This window comes from Callospermophilus lateralis, chromosome 9 (genome assembly GCF_048772815.1).
Source record: "Callospermophilus lateralis isolate mCalLat2 chromosome 9, mCalLat2.hap1, whole genome shotgun sequence".
Classification (NCBI taxonomy): Eukaryota; Metazoa; Chordata; class Mammalia; order Rodentia; family Sciuridae; genus Callospermophilus; species Callospermophilus lateralis.
In genome coordinates this window covers 23509603-23525876 of record NC_135313.1, presented here as the reverse complement: position 1 = coordinate 23525876, position 16274 = coordinate 23509603, and positions in this window count along the sequence as shown.

Here is a 16274-nt window from a genome sequence, read left to right as displayed (position 1 = left end):
CTCCTTCAGTTTCAGCAAAGCAGATTCAATGTGGGAGTTGTTTGCTCCCTGTCTTGATAATACAGGGTATACGGGAGAGCCCTACTGCGACAAATATCTCCTTCAGGACACAATGAAGAAATGCTCCATTGATTTGGTCAGTAATGGGGGAAAAAAAGTGCTTGAAATTACAGAATCATCAGTGATTCCCATTTTCTTGCTATTATGGGATTGTTACAATCAGTCCCTCTGTCTCCCTCAGTGTCTGATGGATTATTTGTCACTCAGGGATTATTTGTTGTAGGTATTAGGGAAGCCATCCTTTTTTCCATCATAATCTAAAAATATATTAAATGTCAATCTATACACAATAAACAAAAATGAGTTTTTTGTCTCCTCAGAGTAAAATTAAAGTAAAATGTTTTTGCTATATTTTTCTGGGGTTTGTTTACTATGGCTCCTTGTTCCTTTCCTCTTTGTTTTTGTCCCATTGTTTCTATGGCAATCTAACTGAAAATAAAGTGTAATCAGGATGACACTATACAGTATCTAGAATTTGCTATAAAGTACTGCGGTGGTAGGTATGGAGAAGGAGTGGGAGGACATAATGAAATAAGAGTTGACATTTATTGGTAACTGTTGAACATGGATTGATGGGTATGTGGAGTTTGTTACTTTCCTATGACTATTGAGGATGTCTGAAAATCTCTACAATAAAATATTAAAACAAAGTTTAACCATATTTAATTTTTTTAATTAAAAATTTTATTGCTATCCCTGAAAAAATTGGAAGCATACTGGAGTGCTGATAAACAAAAATTGAGAATTAATGTTGAAGCTTGTAGAACAAATTTGCACAGTGAGAATGTTTAAAAAAAAAAAGTAGTCTGAGTAGTGAGTCAATAGCATAATAATCTTTCTGGAGATTGATAGGGAAATAACACCAATTTTCTCATCACTTTCAATTTGCAGTAATTATGAATAATTCCAAAATCTCTCCAGGGTGTTTCTAGGGTGAATTGACTTCTGAACTACACCCAGCCTCATATATAGCCAGTTACTATGGGCAACAGTTCAGAGCCAGTCTGGGATTTGCTGTCCACAAATATAACCCAAGGGACAAGGGGTGCTTGGGTACTAAAAGTGATAGAATGAGGCTTGGGTTAAGATTTTGAGAGAGAAATACACCAATGAACTCAACAAGTGGGAGAAATCACAGGGCTTTCGTAGATAATTCCATCAAAACAGAATATACAGAAACATCCGTGCCATCAGACCTGTGTTTGGATTCCTTGTCTGCTTCTTATTTGATGTGTCACCTGGGAAACTCACTTTTTTATTCATTTTTCACATTAATTTTTATTTGTTTTTTCATTTATAAAATGGAATGACAATCCATATTTCAAGGAAATGCTATAAATGTTGAATAAGATTTGTGTAGGTTACATTCCCAGGATTAAGTAAACAATATAGGAAATGGAAATAATTTATTGTAGTGTGTATGATATGCTACTATATTTGAAATGAACTAAGTTCTGATGAGCTAAGCTCTAATTCTAAGACATCATTGGATGCAAACGATAGAAATATGGACATTCTCTTCCCATTCTGAATTTGCAGAAATTCCAACCTTCAAAGACACCCAAAAAATAAGGCAATTCAAGATTCACTAGGCAGGTTCAGAGCTGACCATGATGATATTGTCTGGATATACAACAACTTTTGGACGATTTAGTTTAGTAGAAAGGGGAAAATCTTAATGTGAACAAAGAATATCTATCTCTTTAGATCAGTCAGTGTCTGATGTAAACATATCCAGCCACATAAAGCAGGAACCATATAGGAGCTGATATCTCTCTTGGACTGCCATGTAGTTGAAAGGCAACTATTTAACGTTTTAGGGGCATGTATGTGTGTTTAATAAAAGAAAACCCGTTTTCATTAGACAGTATAAATTGAGATGGAAAAGTTAATGCGAACATTTTTTCTTTATTCTTTATGTTGATTGTTCTATCCTAAAGCCTAATACTGACTTTTAGAATTTATCCATTTATGTATTGAACAAATTATTATTGAGTACTATGTTCTACGCACTGTTCTAGGATATAGAGGTATGTGAACAAGATAAAATTCTGCCATGGATCTCAACAATTATTATTTTTGAAGTTAAAAGGCACTCAGGAAGCCCCTGCAAACAGGTCCACTGTTTTACCAAAAGGCAGGTTAGGACCTGCTCAAGAAGCAGCTTTGTGTTTTATGAATCATGAAAGAAATAAGTTGTTGTGAGAATTATTTGTCAACAGACTTGCCCCAAGTCCTAACACTACAATTTAATTTTGAGCAAAATTCTCACTTGTTTATTCAGCAAGATAATTTATTCTCAGGTATCCTCATAAACCAGTAAATTCCCTGACTATTGTTTCTCTAAAATAATTCATGTAGGTGCCCAAAAATCTTGCTAGAGGAAAATTTAGATTTATCTCTTTTAAAAAGTACATGATATCGATAAATATGAGGTTAAAATGAACCCTGTTTAACTTAAAGTCAATAACTATTTGACACTAGAATCTACAGTCATCAATAAATAAAAATAATACTATTAATACATATGTTTAGTTATCATTATACATTCATGAGTGCACAGCCAGCATCATTTTACATGCTATTCATATTTTAACTATTTTAATTTCCACAAAGCCCTATGATGCAAATACTACTAACATCTCAGTTGTACAGATGAAGAAACTGAGGCATAGACAGGGTGAAATTGTTTCCAAGCTAGTAGAAGAATCAGAGTTTGCATCTAGAGTTTGCGTTTGTAATCGCTATAAAATATATTGTAATTATTTTTTAAACAGTCTTTTTATATGTTCTGTTGTTTTGACAATTTAAGAACTTTTCTATCTGGAAGAGACTGCTGTTCCAGAGACTAGCCAAGTTTTAAAGATAACAAAAGACCTAGCAGAATTATGTCTTTGATATGCAAACTAGTCAATCCTGACTTATACATTCACTATCTAGCCCTTATACCCAGGAGGTGATATTTCTCCTTAATTATCCCAGGGCTAGGTGCCAGGCAAGGAGGGACCACTACTACAGTTCAAAGCACAGAACAATTATTCAAACTGGCCAATCCTAAACTGTTCACCCAGCCCTGCCTTGCCCTAGCCATGGAAACTCCAGCAAAGATCCACCCTGGACCTTCCTCTCACTCTTCCTACCACCCAGGTGTCTTTACTATGTGGCCCAGTGCACCATGCCTCCTGTCTCTGATACCATGCACATAAAAAAAAAAAAAAAAAAAAACCTTTATTATCCTGAGCCTCTCCTCTGTCTCATGATGCTACAATTGACCAACCATCTCAAAAAGAATGCAATCACAATAAGCAGATCTCAACTGGTACACACATAAAACAAAAAGAAATTACATACATCTTAACTTCAGTGTGATAACAAAGCAAAACAAAATGTTGAGACTGCCTTCTCAGACAATGGCACCTTGCTAGAGATTGTTTTATATTCATTCTTAAAGCACTTATTTCCTGGGCTTTAGTAAACTTCTGTGGATTTAAAATTAGTTTCATTTAGTAAGATTTTACTTTCAGAGTATATATTCTAATCAAGAGAAACTATTTTTCTTCAGAAAGGAAGACAGATTTTATTAAACATGTATTATATGTGCACATTAATTACCTTATATCATTTAATCATTAAGACAGCACTAAATAGACATTATTCTCTATAACTTATGGAAGAGGAAACAGAGACCTAGGACTATCACGTAATTTACTCCCAGGGCTAAGCAGAGCTCTCTGAATCTCTTCTAGTCCCATGTGTTGACTAACTCATGAATCATTCTTTGACCAAATTCTACTAACTTTGATTTGTCTAAAGTTTTTCTTTGAACAACAAGAATCTATAGAATGTGATAGAAAGTACAAAACAAGAATATAATTGGGGCTGGGGATGTGGCTCATATGGTAGCATGCTCACCTGGCGTGCGTGCGGCCCGGGTTCGATCCTCAGCACCACATACAAACAAAGATGTTGTGTCTGCCGAGAACTAAAAAATAAATAATAAAATTCTCTCTCTCTCTCTCTCTCTCTCTCTCTCTCTCTCTCTCTCTCTCTCTCTCTGTCTCTCAAAAAAAAAAAAGAATATAATTTTAGTGACTAATGTCTGTTTTATTCCTTCCATAATAATTAAGCATCTTCACTGTAGCAGATTGAGAAAACAGAAAATTCTGGCATAGTTAAATCTCATTACATCTCATATTTGAAATTGTCTTTTCTTTTCTTTTTTTTTTTTTTTTTGCTAGAAGGTAACTCCAGGATGGCAATAATCTTTGATCATGCTTCAAGACTAGATTTTATTGACTTTTTTCTTAACAGGTGCTATGAATGAACTTCTACATTAGTGTCTTTGTTTCTGGGTGTCTGGAGGATAGCTTAACTTAACATCCAGATGTTTAGAGTACTTGGTATTATCCAGAGCCAAGAGTCCTTTCCTATGGCTCATGACTGCTTGTCACTGAATATTCATGGGTATATTTTTTTCCTTCTTTTCATGATTTTGTTCACAGGGTCATCATTTTTCATTAGTGAATGGTTTTGAATGTTATGAAGCTCATTCATCTGGTTAAAATTTTGGAGTGAATTTCTCAGAAAAGACACATACTCATAGACATACACACAAATTTGGCATTTAATAACAGCAGTTTCATTGAACCACAAAGTGTTTGGACTACAAGTCTAAGGCAAAGAAGTCCTAATTTGAAAGTATGGCATAGTATACACAAAAAACATTTTACACACCAACAGCCATACACACACATTCACACACCAGAAATCTACAGTATATCATTTACTTTTGTCGTGATTTACCAAACTTCTCTTTTTGCTTGAATAATAGGACTAAGGTTGCTCTTTCAATAACATGAAATCACTCAACTCATATTTCCACTTGGATATCAGAATAGGTTTGAAGCCGCAGGCATTAATGCTTACTGTTAAAATTTACATCCACAGCTGCTCTAGTTGACATTAGATTTATTTGCTGTCAATGGATGAAAGTGATAATGTATCAAGAGCTGTTTTCCATGTTATGGAACCCATTTAGCTTGAAGGTGTTTCCTTCCAATCTCCTTTGTGAGATTCCTGTAAACACTTCTGGTGTGACTGTAGATTGATACTGCACCTGATATTCCTGATAACAACAACAACAACATAGTTACAACACAATACGGCACTCCTGTTTGCTCGTGTCCCAATCTTTCCATAGTAACTTTCTCTCCTGTTCAAGCTTCCCCACCCAGCAATGGTCAAGTGAAATACTTTGACTTAGTAATGTCCTCTCCTTTTCCTTATTTACTTTATTGGCTTATTTTTCCCACTTCTCATTCTCCATCTCCCATTACCCAAATGATTTATGATTTTCACATTTCTCTTTTTCTCTTTTCCTACTTTGATAAATGTTTGTCCAACTTACAGCCTCCAGTGTTATTTCTTATGTGACTATTTTGAAAGCAGCCAGAATTATATATTTATATATATATATATATATATATATATATATATATATACATACACACACACACACACACACACACATGCACACACACACACACATGCACACACACATAATATATCCAGTAATGCCCAAATCATCCTAAAACCTGTGTAACTGGAAGAATGACATCTTGTTCATGAAGTCAGATTGTTGTGTTGCCAGGACAACTACAAATATGATCAAGGTCAAGCTCTTCCTCATGAAATACTACTTATGTTGTCATGACAACCTTAAGAATTGGTTTAAGTATCACTTCTACATGGAAGTTCTCATGTACTTTGGTTAAAATCAGTAACAATTGGTAAATTTCTCTAAATGTTTACACTTCAGATTAACTTTAAGCTTACAAATTCAAAGTAGTCAAATGTGATAGCAGCTTAAAACATCAGAAGTGTCACTTCTTTTTTTTTTAAAGAGAGAGAGAGAGAGAGAGAGAGAGAATTTTTTAATATTTATTTTTCAGTTTTCGGTGGATACAACATCTTTGTTTGTATGTGGTGCTGAGAATCGAACCCGGCTGCATGCATGCCAGGCGAGCGCGCTACCGCTTGAGCCACATCCCCAGCCCTCAATAAGTGTCACTTCTTTACAAGTAATTGGCTTTTGGCTATTATTCCCTAAATTTTTTCATGTTTTATAATTTCTAAATTAATCCCATTTCAGATCCTTGGGTATAATTTCTTTGTCACTGATATAAAATAATTTAAATTTGATAATAGCCTATGGATTTTCTGATGTCTGATACAACCTTGAGCTTTCTGAACCCCAACTACAAGATTTTAGAGCAAAGCTCTTGAGAGCATTCATGGGTTAGTTAGCTTTAGAATATCCAAATACATACTTGTAATTTTATGCAAAATTTTAAGTGTATGTTCACATATGCATTTTTGCTGGAGAAAGAGCTCATAACAGAAACATAAGCAAAGGAGCTATTACCAAAAATGATCAAGGACTCTTGCTGTGGGACATTATATGGATTTGTGAAGCATTCGGATAGAGTGAAAAAAGAGTCAGAATTGGTTTTAAATTGCCGCAGTCCGACTGCAGCAAAATGGAGGGTGGGGTGGGGGGGGGACGAGGAACTTGTGTAGATTGATACAGATAGAGTGGGAGCCCGTTTATTGTAGGACAGGAAGGGTATATATACATTACACACAGCTTATCTTAATTAACATAAACTAGATACAGCAGTCAACCAATAAGGAATCTCCACACTTAACGGCTCGCTGGCGTTACTTCACAAACCACTCCCTCTGGCAAAATGCCAGGCGCCATCTTGACTTGTTTACAGACCCTAACATTAAATCACAAGTTTTCACTATTTGCTAAACATCCTTTAGAATATGTATAGAAACTATGTATGTACTGCAAATTTGAAAACATACTATTGATCAATGATACTGAAAAACAGTGAAGTCTATAAGAGAAAATTAAAAATCATGCAGGGAAAATTATTGACACTAGTTTGACCTCAAGTGTATTATTGACATAAATCAACTTCCTTGTAATATTTCTACAAGAACTAACAAATATTTCTACAAAAAATTTTCAGGATTTTTAGAGAATTTTCTCTAAAAACATGGGTATAGAAAAAAAGTGAAATAGATTCTAGGAAAAAAAGGAAGTTTTGAATATATTTTAAATTTTGGATATCTAGTAAGTCATTGCTTCTACATTATAAATTCCTTGAAATAAATTACCTTAACAAACATCTTCATAACTATAATGTGTGATTATCATTCCAGGACTTATCAGGTTTTCAATTAATAGACATACCTCCCAAGGGATCTTCAAAATCAAATTAGGTATTGACTCCCTAACTATGAACAGCTTCTCTCCATGTGAAGAACAACTTCCATTTAGGTAAAGATAGAAAATGACTTTTAGGTAGAGAAAACTAAAACACTTGGAAACATTGTAACAAATTCTACAAAAGTGTCATAAAGAGGTACCAAACCAAAGGAAATCACATCCCTGAAAGTCAGTGAGAATCTCTGTGGAACTTGATCATGGAATCAGCAATGATTTTGTTAAAGGGGAAAAATATGTCCAGTAAGAAGATAAATCAAAAAGAAAACCAAGGAAATGAAATGTTATTTATATAAATATACTCCTCTGAAGTTTTTATTTAGATGATGAAGCTAATGATCAATGCACTTAACACAGAATTTAGAAATCCACCCAAATCAATTAATGTGGAAGGAAAAGAAAAATCTTTTCTCTCAAGTCACTTGGATTCTAGTTAAATGTATTACAAACATGTAAAGGGTTCAAGAACAGGTAAATGATTAAAATTATTTGGAGCCTGGTGATGGGAGTTGAAGGAACCTTCCCAAATACCCATAACACCATTACTGTAAGCATTTGCTCTTTGTCTTTAAAAAGCACTGGATGCCTTCTATATATACATAGATAGCATTGTGTTAGGTGTTAGCAATACAAATGGTTGCCAGGTGTGTCACAAAAGCCAGTGTGAGCCAGAGTTGGGGAACAGCAGAATGCCATTTACTAAGTAGAGTTAGGCAAGGATTGACCTTGTGGCAGCCGCACATTTTGGGAGGTTGACTCAGAGACTGAGTCAGACTAAATTAGCTCTCAGTTTGGAAAGCCCTGAAGAGGAATAAAGGCTGAGAAAAACACAGTAATGGTGCCAGAGTGTTCCAGCTCAGGCATGACAATTCAAGCTAACCTGGGCTGAGAAAGATAAATACTTGGTCAAGTGGACTGTTTGAAAAGTGAGAAAATCAGAGCATAGAAGGCTGAGGAATTAGAGCAGAAACAGTGGATTAGGAGTCAGCACAAGAGTTGAATTTCTTCAGTAAGGCTTGAGGTTAACTAACAATCAGTAATAGTACGTCTAATGGGGGAATAAATTGTACCACCCAACCATCTTGTCTTAAAGGAACCACTTCACAAAGGTGAATGGGCCCTTTGACAAACTTCTTCCTGTCACTGTCCTTGCTATCATGAAATCCATTTCAGAGACAAGACATATACATTAAAATCCAAATAAAAATGTTATCATTGTTATACTACATATAAAATATCATGGTAAGCCTTGGAGACGACACAAGGATGGAGCTATCATTAAAATTGTCCTCAAAGTTTTTATAGTACAATAAAAGATAAATATGAAGACTGAGTTCACATTTTCAAAGGATAAGCGACAGATAGATGGAAATGAATCTAGATCTCAAATGACAGTTGTAGACTAGACTATACTAGAGATCTTTAGTGGCACTTAGCTCATGCTGGCAAACAGTCCTTAAATACAGGGTTAATCATTTCAAGAAAATATTTCTGGGAAAAAATAGTTGTGCCAATAACAGATGGGGATCTGAGAAGATTGCTCATTTAGTTAAGCAGTGTGGAAGCCAGTGCTGATGACATGTTGCTCCAGCCACAATTACACAAAGAAAAATAACACCTGGCACAAAGTGTGTGTGTGTGTGTGTGTGTGTGTGTGTGTGTGTGTGTGTGTGTGACTGTTCTCAAAAGTTGACAGTCTTCCTTAAATACCTTCATTCCTCTCTTCTTTATTACTTTCTAAACCTCCAATTTTAAGATATACATGTCACTGATTGTGTATTTACTCCCACTTACTTTTATTATTTTTTTTTCTAGTATGGAAAAAGGTACCTTGAACATTCACACATGAGTCTTCCTTGCTATTTTTCTTGAGACAATCTTTGTGTTTTCTTAAACAAAGTAACAAATATAAATTGCCAATGAAACTCAAATACACCATTTCAAAAAAACCTAAGTATGTAAATGAATCCTAAGTTCTAGACAGGAATCATATTTTCTCAGTTCTTTAACTACACTAGTGAACATATATTAAATAAGAAGTGAAAACTTGGCAAATATGAATTTTAAAAAAAATCACAACTGATATAGAATTAGGTCCTAAAGAGGTTGGTTTTACCATAATATCTTCAGAGACTTAAGAGTTTCACTGCTCAGGAAAGTCAATAAATTCTCATGAATTAGAAATGATGGGTGTGGTAAAGAATCATGAACATTGAAAAGAAAGCAAAAATATTTCAGAAGATATATTTACGTTTCTAGAAAATTCAAATGAGACAACTGAAAAATGCCTGTGCACTGAATAAAGAAAGGGACTCAGGAATCATGTGCTAGCCACAGTGACTGAGAAGTTCAATTGACAAGTATGCCTGTGTGTTCTCAGCTCAAGTCAAAGGTATGCCCAAGTCTTCACATGGCCCATTTATCACTTCCTCACAAGGCCAATCTCTTTGTCCATGTTTGGGCTAATATAACCAAACACCTGAGACTGGATAATTTATAAAAATCAGATATTTTATTTCTCACATTTATGCAGGCTGCAAGTTCAAGATCAAGGCTCCATCAGTTTTGGTTATCTGGTGAGGGCTGCTCTTTGCTTCCAAGATGGCGAGTAGTTGCTGCATCTCTGGAGAAGAGGAGCACTGTACTCACATGTCAGTGGCCAGAAGGGCCTGAAAGAAGTTGTTCAGTCCTGAACACTCTTTTATAAGAGCCTTAATCTCACTACAAGAGGAGTAATCCTCACGACCTAATCACCTCCTAAAGGGCTCACCTCTTAACACCATCACGCTGGCCATTCCATTTCAATGCCTAAATTTTAGAGGGGACACATTCCAACTCTAACAGATTGGTCATTTTAGTTTCTAAATCGTTTTCATTCTTACCATATATTATTTAATTGATAGACATGATGAGCCAAAAACAGGAAGTATAGGTTTTAAAATATAACCAATTTCATGATGACCATAAATAATTTGGCATTTTCAAAAATTTATTCAAGAAAATTCAAATGATTCAATTCATTTATTCAAAAAATATAGAATTAGTGACTACCGTGTATGAGGTATGATTCTGTTTGGAACCATTCACCAGTGGAATAAATTGAAACCATTGAGTTGGAAACCATTCAAGAGTGGAATAAAGTGATTTGCATTTTGAGTGATTACTATGACTTACATGTGGGAATGGCTAATAGTATGGCAAGAATAGAAGTAGGGACACCATTAAGAAGGCTGCTACTTAAATCAATGGAAGAATTTATTCTGACTGATGCTGTACGTAAGCCTACAGAGTGTCTTGGACTATGGTGAGGGTAGTGGAGATAAAGAAAAGATGTATTTGAGAAAGTTTTGGCAGTAGACCAGACAACATTTGTTAATGTACTGGATATGGAGAGTGTGAGAAATGAAAAGGTAAAGTCTGTCTTTTGTCAACCTAGAATAACCCTTGGCACAAACTAGAGGGTAAAAGTCTTTTGAATTAAAGAATGAAGTCTGGGTCCTATATCACTAAATCGATTCAGTATCATTTACCAAGGTGAGGAAAACTGGAGAAGTTGGGTTTTGCCGATTGAGTTTGATCTGCTTGTTAGAACTTAGAGTGGACCATTAGAGATGACTGGAGCTCAGAAAAAAGGTCAGAATCCAAATTATGGATGTTGGAGTTACAGAACTAGAGATGGCACTAAGGCCACTGAGCACATAGGCTAAGATGCAGTTCAGACTGACCCATGACAAAGTTCAACAGAGTATGAGTAAAGAAAAAGGAGTAAATGTAAATAATAGATAAGGAGCATCCAAGGACAGGGGTGACATTGACAGTACAACATGAAGGATGCCAAGGTAGAGAGTGTTTAAAAGGACAGCGTAGTCAACTGTGCTTTATGTCCATTAGATTTTGCAACACTGAGATAATTGATAATCTCTGGAATCGTAGATGTTCTAGAATGGAGGCTAAGGTCAGAGAATGAAGGAGGGGACAAGGGGACCTTTCTACACAGGCAGCTGCATTTATCTGATCAAAATCCTGACCTAGAAAATGCAAATGTTTCTAGAACTCTAAAAGTTAAATGCTAATAAAAAAGAATATAAGAATTATTGTTTGGGGGTTTTTCTTTTATTCTGAAAACAGACTATTCACAATTAAAACAACTCTAATTTTATTATGTGAGAACAAAACTCAAAAATGTGTTATTATTTAAAAGAACAAATCTCAGGAAAAAAACCAGAAAATCAAAAATTTCAAAACATCAAATCATAAATGCTATTTCTATTTTTGATATTGTAACATGTAGAAATGAATACGGACTTAAGAGTCAGAGGAATCAAAATAAAATGGTGTGTGCTGAGCTGAGCCACCTGGCTGCTAGGAAAGGCTTGACTCAGACAATCACATCTGAGAGAAATACACTGACTAATTTCTGAGGTTTTGTGATAGTAGCTTGTATATCACCACTGACATACTGAACTAAAAATAGTTTTCAGTAAAAACCGTTTTTAATAATTAAAACATAACAATAAGAGGATGTTTTTCAAAATTTTAAAGAGTGTTTATGAGATGTGTATTACTGTGAAAGAGGTCAGTAAAGGGTTGGGGAAACTACCCCTGCAGGGAATGCTACAATGTTTTTACTGGTGAGGATTTTGGAGATATTCTGGTTCTTATCATTCTTTCCACCTCCCCTCTCACTGAATTGTATTCCCCATTTTTTTTCTTCATAAGCTAGCTTTAGTTGGTTACTTACATCCTGGAGAAATTTAACCAATGCATCTAATTTTATACACACACATACACGCATCACATGTTTTTAAAATATTTTTTTAGTTGTCAATGGACCTTTATTTTTATTTATTCATACTCAGTGCTGAGAATTGGGCCTCACACATGATAGGCAAGCACTCTACCACTGAGCCACAACTCCAGCCCCACACATCACATTTTGCTTGTGCTTTTATTAGTTCATTAGTTATAGATAATCGTTGGGTTCGTTTTAACAAAATTATACATGCTTAGTATTTAATTTACTCCATTTCAGTACTTGGTGACCCCTTTTCCCTCCTCTTCTCCTTTATCCATTCCTTTTCCTCTACTTTCTTATTTTCCTTTCACTCGTTTATATTTTATTGGTACTTTGTAGATATACATAAAGGTGGTATTCACTGTGGTATATTTATACATGTACATGGCATAATTTTGTCAATGAATTCTGCATTTCCTCCCTTTCCTGTTCCTCCTGCCTCCCCCTGGATCTCCTTCTTCTACTCCACTGATCTTCCCTATATCTTTAAATATTCTAATGCTCCCCCACCCTTTTCCCTTACTTTGTTCTAGCTTATGCATATGAGACAAAATAAATCCTTGACTTTCTGAGTCTGTCCACGTAGCATGATGCTTTCCAGTTCCATCTATTTACTAGCAAATGCTATTATTTTATTCTTTATAGTAGAGTAAAACAACATTGTGTATATATACCATATTTTCTTAAAACATTTATCTATTGACAGGCACCTGAGTTGTTTCTATAATTTGGCTATCATGAATTGTGCTGCTAAAAACATTGATGTGGTTGTATCACTATTATATGCTGATTTTAATCCTTTTGGATAAATACCAAAGAATATGATACCTGGATCATATGGTGGCTCCATTCCTACTTTTTGAGGAATCTCCATATTGCTTTCCAAAGTGGTTGTACCAATTTTCAGTCCCACCAACCATATATGGGTGTATATCCCCCACTCAACACATCCTTGCCAGCATATATTATTATTTATACTCTTCATAAATAATAATATTTATGCCATTCTGACTGGAGTGAGATGAAATTTCAGTGTAATTTTTATTTGCATTTCCCTTATTGCAAGTGATGTTGGACATTTTTCATATATTTGTTAACCATTTTTATGATTTCTTTTGTGAAATGTCTGTTTAGTTCTTTTGCCCATTTATTGATAGGCATATTCATTTTTGTTTTTGTTTTGGTGTTAAGGTTTTTGAGTTAATTATATATTTTGGATATTAATCTCCCATTAGAGGAGTAGAGGTGGCAAATATTTTTCTCCCATTCTTGAGACTCTCTCTTCACACTCTTAATCATTTCTTTTTCTGTTCAGAAGCCTTTCAATTTTATGCCTTCCTTCTCATTGATTTTTGGTTTTGTTTCTTGAGCATTAGGGGTCTTGTTAAAGAAATTGGAGCCTGTGCCAATACGTTGCAGTGTTGCCCTATATTTTCTTCTAGCAGTTATAAAGTTTCCGGTCTTTGATCCACTTTGATTTGACTTTTGTGCAAGAGGAGAGAGAGGAATCTAGTATCGTTCCACATGTGGATATCCAGTTTTACCAGCACCATTTGTTAAAAAGCCTTTCTCTTTTCCGGCATATATTTTTGGCATCTTTTTCAAGTATCAGATAACTCTAAATATGTGAGTTTATCTCTGTGTCTTCTATTTTTTACTCCAATGCATCTAATTTTTAAGAGTAGCTAAGAAAGAGAAAATGAAGAGCTAGCATTCTTAAATACTCATCTTTCATGAAAAGATACCTTAAAAAACTAAATGATGACAACTGAGTTAATTTCTAAAATTCTTCATATACACAAATGTAAAATGGAGAGCATGAGAAATCAACTAGGAACTGAGATAACACTGAGAACGAACTATTGAATTAATCTTCAAGATGATAAATTTATATTCCAACTTCCTTCCATTTAGTTAACTTGCACGCCAATTTCTTAAGACACACCTCTAGTTTAAATTTTCTTTTAAATTGGAAAGAAAACTTTAAATCTGAACCATCTCCTCTTAGACTTATCTTGTGGCATTTTGATCCAAAGATTACAGATTTACAAATAAGAATGGACCAAATAATATTTTATTATTATTTATTATTTATAGTTTTTATTATCTTAATGAGAGTTTTGTCAAACATAGCCAAGAATGACTGAGGGTAACTTAATCAGAAGCATTTTATTCTGTAATTTTAAGACAAAACAAAAATTGATAAAGTACATGAAAGAAAATATTTTATATTTTGCCTGGATGCATGTGCACACACATACACACACACACACACAATTCTATGCTAACCTAAAGCTATGTCTAAAACCAGAAGTGAACCATCCAACCTTCCTATTTAAACCAAAAGATTAGTTTAAATAGGAACATAACATAATAAGTAAGAGTGGTACTTTGCAATATCAGACCAAATGTGAATACACTACACAGTTCTAGACAACAGAATGTTGGCATATATTGACAAAGTATACATGGATGGGGAAGGCCTAAGGTATATAAGAAGTGGTGAACTTACTGATATCATTTAACACAGAGAGGTAATATTATAACAATACTTAAACATTTGAGAGGTCATCACATGAAAGTGCATACTTCTACTACATAGCTGGGTGACTGGGGCAGTGAGGTCTGAGCATATTATCAGGGCCCTCAGAGCCTCAAAACACTCAGTTTCAGCCAGGCTATAATCCCAGGGACATAGAAGACTGAGGTAGGAAGATCACAACTTCAAGGTCAACTTTAGCAATTTAGCAAGACCCTGACACAGAATAAAAATGGAAAGAGCCAGGGATGTAGCTCAGTGGTATTACACCTCTGGGTTTAATACCTAATACCACAAAATAAACTTCCTAAAAATACAAAACAAAATACCACTCTCCAGATTGCAGCATTCAAAGCTAATAGAGATCAATAAAAATTTGTCAAAATCTGGATCAATGCTAGTGTATCAACCAATCAAGTTATTAATCTGAAAAGGCTAAGCCAAAACATATAGAGTATAAATAAGAATGAATTGAACATAAATGTCAGAGATCAAATAAAGTCAAGGATCATAGATAAAACTGTAGCAGATTCCTAGTTTAAAATAGGCTCATCGTTAAAAGCCAATTATCACTTTGCTGAAATTTCACTTTTATGCTTCTAGAGAGGAATAAGGGAAGTCCCCAGGCCCTAAGGGAATGCTTTGCTTTGATGAAAGAAATTTAGCATTTTTTATAAGTTACTAAGAACCAGGCATTTTACATGAATTACCTCATTTCACCTTCACTACCATTTTAATGTCACAGCAGTATTACGATTATGGACCTAATTTTATAGATGAGGTTCGGCTACTATACTATACTACCTGTCTACCTGGGATTGAATGATTGTGTTATGTGACATGTTTCAGGAGAACCAGTTCCTATCCTACAGAAGGGTACAAAATTTGAATAAATCTAATTTTTAGTGGACCTTTCTGAAAATGTAAGACACTACCTCAGGATAAAGTGAGATTCTTAACATTTAAAAGGTTCCCAAAGAACAAGTTATTATACTGAGTACTCACACAAGTTCCCTTCAAGTTTAAAGATTTTAATTCAATATGTGGATTGCAAGAACTAAAGTGAAATATTTCAAAGCAAGGGAAGTAGGTTAAGGTACTGGCCTGGTTCTAAATCAGCTAGTGTATCCTCATGCAACTGTTAGATCTGGATCAAGTTGCATAACCTTCCTAACCACCTGTGTCTTTATCTTCTCCGATGAAGAGAATGGTATCGACCTTACAGGTTTGTATGAGATTAAGAGAGGCATCACTAGCAACATGCCATGCAAGGTACCTAATACTCAGTGAGATCGCAAAATGGTAGTGAGGGCTAATGCAATTCAACTAATTACATATTGCTTCAATTTTGTTCACAAACAGAACTTGTAGATATTTCAGTGATGAAGGAGAAGGAAACTCTAGCTTCAGAGTACCTACCTCATCCCAAGTATTGAACTTTAAGAGAGACTAGAGGGAAAAGGGAAGAAACAAGGAAGAAAATAATAATTAGAAGAAAAAAGGAGGCCTTACTTAAACTTGGCCATCACTGATCCTAGCCAGATTCTCTTGAGTTACCTAAGTGGCAGTTTTCCTGATAAGAT